This window comes from Lycium barbarum, chromosome 12, assembly GCF_019175385.1.
Source record: "Lycium barbarum isolate Lr01 chromosome 12, ASM1917538v2, whole genome shotgun sequence".
Lineage (NCBI taxonomy): Eukaryota > Viridiplantae > Streptophyta > Magnoliopsida > Solanales > Solanaceae > Lycium > Lycium barbarum.
In genome coordinates this window covers 52504317-52515689 of record NC_083348.1, presented here as the reverse complement: position 1 = coordinate 52515689, position 11373 = coordinate 52504317, and positions in this window count along the sequence as shown.

The following is an 11373-nucleotide window of genomic DNA, read 5'->3' as shown; positions in this document are numbered from 1 at the left end:
CAAAATATAAGGAGAAGAAGCTAGGAAAAATATATAAGAAAAGTAATGTTGATGGGTTGGGTTCGAACTTGGGTTAAACCACTCCAACTTGATGTATTTTTGATATAGTTACGAATAGTAATTTACAAAATCATTGTAGCTACTAAATATAAATAAATTAATAGGTAGTTATTATCAATAATGACCTCTTAGAAGAAGCTAAACCAAGTAAAAATTCCTTATCTTATCTTATTTCCTGTCTTTTCCCAACCCCTTTGAATTTATAAGTCTTTTTGGTAAGACCCCTTTATTTTTAAAATTATAAAAATTCAACTATAAATACCCCTCCATCCTACTTCATTCTTCACACAATTATCTCTCTACCTCAATTTTAAAACTCAACTATTCTACTTCAAAGTTCAAACTTTCATGAAAATCCTCCTCCTCCACCTCCTCCTCAAAGAAGAACTTCTTGGGTATGGAATTTTTATGAGCAGGTAGACGAAGAAAATGTGTGTTGTATGAAGTGTGAAAAGTTGTATCGTTATACGCCTAATCCCGCCGAATACCCCCGTGGGGGTACCGGACCGTTAAACAAACACATGAAGAAGTGCCACAAAATAAAAGATGAATTTTGAAGTTTATCTGTATCAATGTTAAGTGTTAACCATTTAATTTGTATTTTTTGAGGTTTTATGATTTGCAATGTGTTTATGTTTCGTTTCTATGTTTTGAATTTTAAATTTGCAATGTATTAGCCGTTTGTATGTTTGAATTTGTAATGTTATCAATTTAAATGTTGAGTTTGAAGTTTTATAAAATACCCAAACCCCCCCCCCCCGGTCCATCCCCTCTTGGTGTGGAACGGGATAGGCCCCCCAAAAAATCCCCTCTAAACCCATCCCCCCAAACTCCCCCTTTAAGAAGTCCCCGTCCCGTCCCCTTCGTCACCCTTAATCCTCGATGATAATCGATTTTTATTTGCGTAACATACTGTTCAACATATTTATATAAGGTTATTGGTATATAAAGACCTCCTTAAGGGGGGAAGAGCATATGAGACTTGAAAAGAACTGAGATGCTCTCAAGCTCCAAAAGAGAAATTTATTAGCTGGAGGCGTATTGGCATGTCAGGAAGGTAGCAGAAAGAAGTAGAAACAAGTTGACAATAAGTGTACCGTGAGTCAGACATAGAAAGAAAGTATGGAAGACAACTCAAGGGAATGCTTCACGTCGACATGAGCTACGACATTTCTAAACCATGGTTTGAAACCCCTATATCAGGCAAAAATTGCACCGTACCTAAGTATGCAGCGACACATCCTAAAGAGTAATAAAGAGAGCAAGAAAGGTTTTCAAGTCAATTCACAAGGATGACATAGAGGACGACGAATCCAAGGATGACAACAAAAAGGGGATTTTAGCACCGGAAGGGATAACAATTGTAGCAAAAAGGACAATGATTGGTACATTGGTAATTTTCCGAAAAGAGGAAGAATGCTACTCTTATGAATGGAAATAAAAGAGTTCACCAGATGTTAGAAAACATTTCATGGATTACTAATTATACTGAATATGAGAGCATATGCTATGGAATTACATGAACTGTCAACGTGAAGCTATGCCCAACTATCATTGCAAGAAGGTCATATCAGAAAGCCAATAAGAAATAATGACAGATGAAGTGATCGCCAGTACAAAAAATCAAAGCTAGATATCTATATATGTTATAAGAGAGTCGTAATGGAGTAAGAATTGACGTAATCCTATACTTCTGGGTTGTATTGCGAGATTTTAGGGAAGAAGGTTAAAGAAACAATTGTGGTAGGAGCTCAAAGATGTTGTGAGCTACGAATTGAGTTTGAACTCGGATTATAAGTCTGCCATAAGTGTAGCCGTACTACGACGGATAGTAAATGGTTAAGAAACATTACGTATATACGTATTTTGGATATCGATATAAATGGCCTTGGAAAGGAGCATAACCATTATGCCCATTAGCGACAGAGTCATGTTGGATAAACATTTGGAATGTAAGGGTAAGAGAGATAGTGGCAGGAATGTAAGGGAATAGGGAGCCTGACTAACGAGCTACTATAAGTCGGTACAGTGCATACTTAAAAATCAACGAGTATAAAAGGATAGCCCGAGATGATACCGAAGGAGTAAACGCAAAGAGGATTCCATATATGAGAAAGGTAATTGTCCACTAATAAGGAAACAAGAAGTGAGAAAAAGAGAATACTTATAGGATGATCAATAGTTACGGCACGACAAGTCAAGGCTATAATAATGGAGACAGAGTGAGAGTGAGGTACTAGTTAAATTGCGATCATGCACATGAGGACAATGAAGTGAAAGAAGTTGATTGAAGGCGATATAAGAGTTAAGGAAGAATGAGAAAAGACAGACCCAAGTTATAGTTTAAGCAAATGACAATTGAACACTAAAGGAAGAATAGTTGTTCTAAAGAATCAAAGTTGACGTCGTGGGTTGACAATACCGCAATATTCGAGGACGAATGTTTCCAAGGGGAGAAGGATGTTACATCCCGGAAAATGTCGCGCTACCTAGACTGTAGACAGATTAGTGTGAGCCCGAACAAGAGTAACGTTATACAGGGATTAAGGAGGAAGGTTATATTACAATAGTGTAATAATATGTATATATGATATGTGGAGACCATATGGGGTGAATCGGTTCATATATCACTTGACGAAAAGCCCTCGTTACTCTAAGCTAAGTGGGGCCCACACGTCGGGAGTTTTATAAAGGACATATGAAGAGATATATGAGTATTTCATGGGAAGTTGAGCAAGTCCTAAGAAGGACCCTTAAGCCAAATATGGGCATAAGCCCTCCAAAAGGACGATTTAAGGAAACATTTCCGGATAATCTGACTTGGAGGGGCCATAACGCTATTATAAGTTTGGAATTTGGACAAGCACCAAGAATTAAAGTTGTAGATAATTGAAATATATTTCTAACCATAGGTCATGGGCCCTCACACGATATCGGGATCAAGATTTATGACCTTTTTACTGAACGAACGCGCAGTCAGAAAAATTAGGCCTGCGCGAATGCGCCCAAAAGGGGTGCCATCGCGTTGAAGGAATTTTAAGTCTGTCACGACCCAAACCAATGGGCTGTAACAAGTGCCCGAACACTACTGGCCAAGCACTCTTGTGCTTGGATTTACTTCTCACTGACTATTCGAGCCCATATACAATCTGTAACTGTGTTGTACTGTCTTCTTAGCAATCAACATAAGAGACACTGCACCGGGAACTCACAGCCAACACATACATATGAATGTAAACACTGAGAGTAACAGCTGAGCGAATTTGGCCGCTACATATATACTGTACAACAAAATAAGTGCCGACGAGGCTACATAACAACACGACTACATATCACTGTGTACAGACCTCTATGGAGTACAAACTGTAGAAAGGACAGGACAAGGCCCTGCCGTACCCATATATGTACGTAACAAGATGGCATACCAAACAGACTAAAGCTCCGGATCAATAGAGCGTACCGATTGCCGCTGAGGGGAGGTCCTACTGCTGTGAATCGTCCGACTGGCTACCTGATCCTGCAGGCATGAACGTAGCATAACATACGAAGGATACATAGCATGAATAATAACATAAAGGAAATATAGAGCATATCGTAAGATAAAAGAGTAACCTGTACATATGAGTGCCTCTTAGGGCGGATGCCATGCATGCTTAACTTTGTTTGAAAAAAAATTCTTGCTCATGTATACATAAAATAGAACATATCATGTTGCCGAGGTGTCGGCTCCGATCCATATAGCCACATATGTCCAGCGTCCGGGCATCCCGCGTCCGGGATGGTATCATGTCATATAATACCAACTAATCAGGTGGTTCCGCATCTATAGCGCTCTGACCCTCTTTCCCATATGCATATACATGTATCATGTTCATGTATCATGTGCATATATCATGTCCATGTATCATATACATATATCATATAAGCAGCATGCAGGAGAGCCCAAGGAAGGTTATGTCTCTATCGGAGTGACGTAGGGTCGGTAACCTCCGATTATTTTATGAAATAATCATCATCGCTTTGTATTACCTTGAAGGAACAATTATTATAAGGTGAGACTGTCAATGAAGAATAGCATTAAGAGAACATAGAATAAAATCATAAATCTTATGAGGCATCAATTCATATATTACTTTGAAGTCTTTTGAAAATAGAGTCATTATCAAAGAATAAGGTTGAGGATCAGGAAATAGCTCAATATTCTCATATCGTCATTGAAATCATAAATTGGAATCCTTTAGACATGAAATCATTCTCATCATAGTCATCGTAGAAATATTCTCCTTTTTGGCATCATTGTCATCATGTGAATACATGCTCATCGTTGTTATCATAAGAGTTCACATAATCATAAACCTTTGGTTTGGAAAATACGGGCATTTTGGAAGCATTCATGAATTATTAGGAAAGGGTTTATGCCTTGGAATCATGAACATCTAACTTTTGGAAATACGGAGGCTATGAAAACTTATATGGAATTATAATCATAGGAATCATGCCTTTGAAAGAAAGGGACAAGCCTTAACATACTTGTTCCACCTCTTATTAGCTACGCTTATTCGTCCGAGCTCGCAAGTCTACATTTAAGAGGATTTACGCTAACGTTAGAATCTTCATCGCACACTCGTACCAAGTTTCAAATTATATTATTCTATATTCTACCGAAAATCGGGCAACATTTACCCTGTTTATATGCCTAGCCCGAATTCTCAATTCAACAACCAACAACAACAATAACAATACCAACATCAATAGCACCATTTCCAACACCAAAGTATTCCATAGAACAGCCCACACGCTGTTTTCCAACTTTCATAACTAACCAACCCGTTATACAATTATTTAACCAAGCTATCTTCGTAAATAAGCCGGTATTAACATAACTAGAAAGAGATTCATACCTTTATCTTTGTAATACTGCAATATCTTCACTTCTCCACCATGTACTTAAGCCACAACGCCTCAATACACAATTTTGTAATCGCAACTATACGCCATCTGGACCGGGATTTGGGAATTATACCTGGTTTTGGGCTAAAAAGTTGATGGTGGAAAGTTGGAGAGTATTCTGGAAGGTTTGGGGAGGTTTGGGTGTGTTTTGGACGAAAATATGAGGGGGTCTCCCCTTTAAATAGCGGTCCAGGTTCTGCCTGGACCGACTTAAAATTCCTTCAGCGCGTTCGCGCTGGCTTAGTTTTTCTGCTTGCGCCTTCGTTCAGTAAAAAGGTCATAACTCTTGATCCCGATATTGTCTGAGGGCCCATGAACTATGGTTGGAAATCTCTTTCAAGTATATATAACTTTAATTCTTGGTGTTTTTCCAAATGCTAAACTTATAATGTCGATTTGGCCCCTCCAAATTCGATCATCCGAAAATGTGTCCTTAAATCGTCCTTTTGGAGGGCTTATGCCCATATTTGGCTTAAGGGTCCTTATTAGGACTTGCTCAACTTCCCATATACTACTCATATGTCTCTTCACATGTCCTTTATAAAACTCTGACGTGTGGGCCCCACTTAGCGTACAGCAATAAGGGCTTTTCCTCAAGTGTCATATGAACCAATTCACCCCATATGGTCTCCAAATGTCATATATATGTTATTATTACATTCTTATAATATAACCTTCATCCCGAACTTGGGCCTCAAAATTGCTCAGCGCGTTCGCGCTCCGTAGTGGCGTGTTCGCGTTGTGTTGGCCCTTGCCTTCTGCGCGTTCGTGCCACTCTGTGGCGCGTTCGCGCAGACCATTTTCCTATTACTGGTGCGTTCGTGCAGACCATTTTCCTGGTCTGCCAGCCCGACTTGTAACGTCCATATCTCCTTACCCCGATATCCTATTGAGGAGCGGTTTGTTGTGTTGGAAACTAGACTTCCCGAACCTCTTTTCGGGGTATAACATCCTTCCCCCTTAGAAAAATTCATCCTCAAATGTTGTGGTATTGTCAACCTACGACATCATCTTTGATTCTTTAGAACAACTATTCTTCCTTTAGGGTTCAATTATCATTTGCTTAAACTATAACTTCGGTCAGTCTTTTCACATTCTTCCTTAACTCTTTTATCGCCTTCAATCAACTTCTTTCACTTCATTGTCCTCATGTACATGATCAGAAATTAACTAATATCTCTCTCTCTCGTTCTATCTCCATTATTGTAGTCTTGACTTGTCGTGCGATAACTATTCATCGTCCTGCAAGTATTCTTTTTTTCTCTCTCCTTGTTTCCCTGCTAGTGGAAATTACCTTGCTCATATACGGCGCACTCTTTGCGTTTATCTCTTCGGTGCCATCTCGGGCTATCCTTTTTATACCTGTTGATCTTAAACATACACTGCATCGACTCCCTGTGGTTCATTAGTTCGGCTCCCTGTTCTTTTACATCTTTGTCACTATCCCTCTTAATCTTACATTCTAAATATTTATCCAATATGATATTGTCGCTAGTGGGCATAATGGTTTTGTTCCTTAAACTATTCCTCCCAGTTCCTTTCCAAGACCACTTCGATCGATCCAAAGTACGTATATACATAATGGTTCTTCACCCTTTACTATCCTTCGCAGTATCATTATACTTATGGTAAACTTATAATCCGAGTTCAACTAATTTCATAGCTCGCAACATCTTTGAGCTCCTGCTACAACTTTTTCTTTACCTCCTTCTCTCACATCTCTCAATACAATCCCAGAAGCATAGGATTACGACAATTCTCACTCCATTACAACTCTCTTACAATGAATATATATATATATATCTAGCTTCGATTTCTTTGTACCGACGATCATTTCATCTGTCGTTATTCCTTATTGCCTTTCTGATATAACCTTTTTGCAATGATACTTGGGCATAGCTTCACGTTGACGGGTCATGTAATTCCATAGCACATACTCTCATGTTTAGTTTAATTAGTGATCCATGAAATGTTGTCTAATACACGGTGAACTCTTTTATTCCCATTCATAGGAGCAACGTTCTTCTTTTCTTCGAAAAATTACCAAACTACCAATCTTCGTTGCTTTTGTTATAATTGTTATCCGTTCCGGTGCTAAAATCCCTTTTTTTGTCATTCTTGGATTCGCCGTTCTCTCTGTCATCCTCATGAATTTGACTTAGAACCCGTTCTTGCTGTCTTTACTACCCATTTAGGCATATCACTACATACTTAGGTACGGTGCAATTCTTACCTGATACGGGGGTTTCAAACTACGGTCTAGAAATGTCGTAGCTCATGTCGGCGTGAAGCATTCCCTTGAGTTGTCTTCCATACTTTCTTTCTATGTCTGCCTCATGGCACACTTATTTTCCGTTCGTTTCTGCTTCTTTCTGACAACTTCCTGATATGCCGATATGTTTCGAACTCTGGCCCCGAGCTAATCAATTTCTCCTTCTGGAGCTTGAGAACATCATAATTCCTTTCAAGTCCAATATTTTCTTTCCCCCTTATTAAGGAGGTCCTAATACACCAATAGCTTTCGAATATCCATCGTCTTCGGCAATTATCTGCCGCCCTTCATGACCTTCTCAAGCTCGGGGTTCTGTCATCGTATGGTCTGCCTTATTTACCCTTCTTGCTAGTTACACTCTTGTGTTCAATTGGAATACTCATAAGGGTATCCAATTCCAATGCCTTCTTTTTCGTCTTTTCATACCTCTGCCTTTTATGACTAACGGTGTCCTGGACCCATAAGTTAATAGGGACATCGAGATTCACCACGTACTTTTATAAAGTCTTCAATTATACCTTACTCCTAGTCTTGCTTCCCGACTTTTCTTATAACATATTTAAAACTTCTTACCGTGAGTTCTTCTTCCATTTATGTCTATATCATCATTCTTGTCAATATTTCCATACCCTTCCATCCACTACTAGTCCTTTCGCCCATTTAGCTCACTTACTCATAATTCTTCTTAACTACGCATTTGTGTTGCAGCCGTGCATCCAAGTTTTTTGAGTGTCCTGCTACTTCTTGCTCGTAGCATGGAATTCTTACAATGTACACTCTCTCCATCCTCGTTCATCGAGCCTTCATTCGTCTTTCTGATGTCACGGCTAGGTTGTCTTCTCTTCCATGCACATTCCTTACATTTCATTCTATTTCCTTTATAATCGAACCTCGCGGTCTTTATGGAAGTTGTTGCCTCATATCATTAATTTTCTAATCACATGGGTCACCCCATCATCCACATTCTTATCTCGGTGATTGATCGGTTTCCTACCGCCAACTCGTTAAAGTATCCTTCTTACTCTCATCGTTAAGGATTTCCAGTTACTTTGCTTCTAAAAATGCTCTCCCTTTTTTTTTATCAACCCATTAGTATACCTTCCCTATTTTCATCCATAACCTTCCTTAGGTTCCTTCCTCCTTGAGCGCCTTTCTTCTCTCATTATTTACAGTATCGACCCTGAATTTCGTGAAATATTCCTTTAAACGTCCAAATCCGTGCTATTCTTAAGTCATCTTTTAGGTAAACTTCTCCATGTCCGAGGCGACCATGTCAATTTGACCCTACACTTATCCTTTTATATACTTTTCAAAAGCGGAAAATCTTTTAGCATCGTTGTAAGGCCTAATCATTCTTTCTCTTACTTCACATTCCTCGTTGTGGTCACTATCTTTTTAGTCCCACTCATCAAAGTCCATTCTCTGACCCCACACATTCCTCTCTTGTTCCATACCACCACACTTTATCCCTTTCACATGTCTACCTTCGAATTTTTACCCAAATAGTCCCGTGCCTTGCCCATCATCTCTCTTGGAGGCTTCACTCCCTCATGTTTCTTACTTTTTACCTTTTTGACATTTTGATCTCCTTACCTTCCATCTACTCACTTTCTTTCCTTTCCAGATGTCATTACATTAAAACTCTCCAAGCTTAACCTGTAGTGAAAATAGCATCAGCTTACCTTGTAACATTTGTACCATTTTTTTTTTGTCGCTTGAACTTCGTTACCCTGTTCGATTAATGCCTCCCATATACCGCAACGTTGGTTGCCGGGATACACATACCGGCTGATATAGCTACGTATGGGATATCATATTCATGCGTATATATATAATTACTACCATCTCGCTTACAAAATATTTCCAAACGCTATTCAAACTCACCCTAATTCTAGAGCTATGATGCACCTTCTTTCTCTTCGCCGGTGTTGTTCGCCTTGTCCTCCGTGATCTTTTAAGGTTTCCAACCACCTCACACACTCTAATTTCCCTTAGGTTACTCTAGCTTCTCATTTGTCTCTTATGTTTGAATTTATAGGACTTTTAGTATACTTCCCAGGGGGTCACCCATCCTAATATTTCTCTCACTCCAGCACGCTTAACCTTGAAACTCTGATGAAATCCGGTGTGTTAATGCTGGTATGATCACATGCACCTCACCGCATGACCTTCATCACATAATCTAGAGCGATTTGAGGTCTTGATAGATTCCAAAACGTTCTCATAACACATCTCCCTCCGAATTAGAAAGGGTCTTTTACTTATAACTATACAATTACTATTTTAGCCTTTTCAATCCTCAATATTCACCTTTCACCTATGTGTATGACTACCTTTCATCCTAGATTTCCAGATTCCCACTGGTGGCGAAAACACCTTGATCGTCGTTAGTTATAAATACTTGGTTATCGGCCCTTGGATTTTTGCTCGTCGCTATTAGGTAATAATCTACCGGAAATACACATACATAGAAAATTCCAATAAAGGCCCATATACCTGTAGCCGATCGGTCTCTAGTCTAATATGTTGGAATATAATGTGAAGTGTGTTCTTCATCAAGATTTTCCCACCATCGGGTACCATCTGGCTTTCATCATCTCTCTCATCTGAGTCTGAGGGATATAAATAACCAGGCAACTCTTGGTTTACCGACGGCCAAGATAGAGGGCTGGAGTAATCCGTAACACTCACCGGGGAGGCTGGTCTGACATAGTGCTCTGCCGTAGGAGCAGATGGTATGGCCTCGGGAATCTCCTCCTCCGGTGTCCTAGATGAATACTCGGACGGATCTGTGTCATAACTGCCCTCAAGGGGGTCCTCCTCCCTGGAAATCAAAAACTCTAAAGAAATCATCGCTGGGTCCTCCGAAGGATCAGTCTCAATAGAATAACTGAGGCTCCTCCTGCTCGGTCCTAGAGCCTGGGGTCCTGGAGATACTCTAGGGGCCTTCTTAGCACCCCCACTATCTGAACCTGATCTCTTCATCTCTCATCAGTCTGTACTTACCTGCAGGAAAAAGGAACAGAAGCGATCTTTCCTAGACCCTGGCTCTATCACACGATCTAAGATAGAAGGAAAGGTCTAGGATTCCTAAATGCCCCGCAGCCTCCCGTTTACAAGTATGGCCGGCTTCCCACGTCCGGACACGGTCTGTAGACAATCCCTAGGACGAACTGCTTTGATTTCACTTTTGTCATGACCCAAACTAATGGGCTGTAAAAAGTGCCCGACCACTACTGGCCAAGCACTTCTGTGCTAGCATTTACTTCTCACTAACTATCCTGGGCCCATATACCATTTGTAACTGAGTTGTACTGTCTCCTGAGCAATCAACATAAGAGACACTGCACCGGGAACTCACGACCAATACATACATATGAGTGTAAACACTGAGAGTAACAGCGTGAGACGATTTGGCCGCTACCTATATACTGTACAACAAAATAAGTGCCGACGAGGCTGCATAACAACACGACTACATATCACTGTCTACAGACCTCTATGGAGTACAAACTGTAGAAAGGACAGGACAAGGACTTACCGTACCCATATAGGTACGTAACAAGATGGCATACCGACCAGACTGAAGCTCTGGATCAATGGAGCGTACCGACTGCCGCTGAGGGGAGGTCCTACTGCTGTGAATCGTCTGACTGGCTACCTGATCCTGTGGGCATGAACACAGCGTCCACAAGAAAGGATGTAAGTACTAGTAATGTACCAAATATGTATGGCGTGAATAATAACATACGAGGGATACATAGCATGAATAATAACATAAAGGAAATATAGAGCATATCGTAAGATAAAAGAGTAACCTGTACATATGAGTGCCTCTTAGGGCGGATGCCATGCATGCTTAACTTTCTTTGAAAAACATTTCTTGTTCATGTATACATATAACAGAACATATCATGTTACCGAGGCGTCGGCTCCGATCCATTTACCCACATATGTCCCGCGTCCGGGCATCCCGCGTCCTGGATGGTATCATGTCATATAATACCAACTGATCAAGTGGTTACGCGTCTATAGCGCTCTGACCCTCTTTCCCATATACATATATATGTATCATGTTCATGTATCATGTG